At 33.7% G+C, this 2,430-nt stretch overlaps 1 protein-coding gene across 5 annotated transcripts in view; it reads right to left on the bottom strand.

The window, feature by feature from the left end:
- The window catches only part of PWWP2A (PWWP domain containing 2A), a 49,491-nt gene that overhangs the window by 17,150 nt on the left and 29,911 nt on the right, over window positions 1-2,430 (bottom strand). The window lies entirely within an intron of this gene.

Below are 2,430 nucleotides of genomic sequence, written 5' to 3'. Positions count from 1 at the left end.
AAAGGAAAAAAAAAAAAAAAAAAAAAAACACCTGTTACCAGCCAGCTGCCAAAACCAAAATAAAATTTACTGACTGACCACCACCTCCCAAAATCCCAAAGACCTCCCCATTTCTTTTGTTCCTGCATTTTAGGCAAAAACAGAAATAAATACTCCGAATGGTTGCCCTAAGCAATGCCAGAATAGCTGACTTTACTTAAAATAGACCTTTCCAGTCCTGAATCAGAAAGAATGATCGATCAGATAGCTTAATATTAAATGTTACATGACTTTGCATTCACTGAACTATATACAACACTTTCAGTAAATGCAACTACAAATTTATAATGTACATACATGTACCTTCCTCTGGTTATAACAGCTTTCAAAAGCTTCACAAAGCCAAATTCAACTTTACCGCAAAATACTGAATCAGTAAAATTTCATCTCAACTTTATTGGTTAACCACTAAAAAGTCAAAGAAAGTTGCTCCTTTACTATTGTGTCCCAATTCTTTTAAGACCCCCAAATTCCACCCCCCAAAAAACACAAAAATACCAGGAACTCAAATACTCAAACTGTCTCCAAAAATGATAGGTATAGAGCTGTGGCTTTCAAACTTTTATTTATTTAATTTTTTTTTATGACCAGTAAGGAGATCTTAACCCTTGACTTGGTGTTGTCAGCACCACGCTCTCCCAAGTGAGCTAACCAGACATCCCTATATAGGGATCTGAACCCATGGCCTCGGTATCATCAGCACCACACTCTCCCAAGTGAGCCATGGGCCGGCTCTTAAACTTTTAAAATCATACCCCACATTAAGAACTATTTTTACACTACAACCCAATAAAAACATTTATGTATATATACTTGCATGCATATACATATATATATATATATATAAAAATACACACACTTAAGCAAAAGTCTCACCAAATACTTAACCTTATATATGTGATACATAATGATGGGGGTTTTGTTGGGGTTTTTTTCCTACTCTGGTCTACTTCATTTGTTTTGATGCTAGTGAGACCCATTAAATTGATTTCAAAACTTCTTTATGGGTCCAGACCTACAGTTTGCAAAGCACTGGTACAGAACACAAATCTTTACAATTCTCAGTTTCTATATAAAACAGTGGTCAATAACCTTGTTTCTCACATATACTTAGAAATAACTGTGGTTTAATCTGCCTGTGCTGAATATCAAAAACCCAACCCTTAAACTAAACTTACCATACTCAGTTTCCTTCACACAAAAATGAAATCGCACTACCAAATAATTTCAGCATATATGTTAACATGTTAATCTTAAAAACTATTTGATTCCAAAGTACAATACAATTCCAGTGCCAAATCTATAAGGCAAAGGTGCTTAGAACCCAAGGACAGAGTTCGATAGTCAGTCAGGTAGAACCTCTGAAACTAGATGCGAATGTTTTATATACGTCTGTTTTTCTGGAGAATAAGTCTTTGATGCTCAGATTTTCTAAAATGTTCCTTCTTATGTTCCCCAAAAAGTTCAGAATACCTTTGCTGGGAAGAAATCTTGAGATTAGTTACTAATGGCTACAGACACACCTAAACCTGGGCAGAGATTTAGAAATAGTCAACGTACACCAGATATCTGGTTCTAACACCTAAATACTTTTCTTCCTAAAGTCTTTGTGACCTTGGCTACCAGAAATCAACAATTTACAGCAAATATTTACAAATCCTAAAGGAAAAATAATTCCTTTTTTACCTATGGTAGGACAAGTCTGGGCCTAGACTAATTCAAAAAGGAAAAGGCATCCTCCTCACTGTATCAGACCTTGCAGAAAGTTGCTTCCTATTATAGCATAGCATTTGGTAACTAAGTGCTTGCTTCCTAATACCTTAACTGCAAGGCATTTTCAGCATTTAACATTTTCTTGTAAATAGGTGCTCAATAACCACTTTTTCAAGATAACAGGACAAAAGAGGTGATTTTTGTGTTTTAATGTAGAGCTCCATAAAATGACTTATCTGAGGTAAGACAACTATTTGTATTGTATTAACAATAAAATGTTCTAACTCATAAGCCATCACTTTGCCTCCACTATACTTTTACATGTTTCCACAGCGGAATAAAAATGTCCTTCCTTTTATTAAGAATAACTAAACCATAATTATCTTAATGTTTGAGGTGAAGTTTCACAGCTGTCTCTATCAACTGCTTGAATCCTCTAAACTTCAATTTTTGCATGTATAAAATGAGTAACATTCAGGTAAGAATTAAAGGTGAATAAATGTTAGCCATTTTTCTTGGCTAAAATCTACTTCAACTAATTTACTTTATTTAAGTAATTTGATTTTATTTTCAAACTAATAATTTATTAGAGTTTAGGGTCCTTCCCATATCTTTAATACATACTCATAATGTGAGGATGACCCAGCCGATTTTTTTTTTTTTTTTTTTTTTTTTAAA

This window comes from Galeopterus variegatus, unplaced genomic scaffold (assembly GCF_000696425.1).
Source record: "Galeopterus variegatus unplaced genomic scaffold, G_variegatus-3.0.2 Scaffold115, whole genome shotgun sequence".
Classification (NCBI taxonomy): domain Eukaryota; kingdom Metazoa; phylum Chordata; class Mammalia; order Dermoptera; family Cynocephalidae; genus Galeopterus; species Galeopterus variegatus.
The sequence above is the reverse complement of the archived record's forward strand: the minus strand, read 5'-3'. Positions and strand labels throughout refer to the sequence as shown.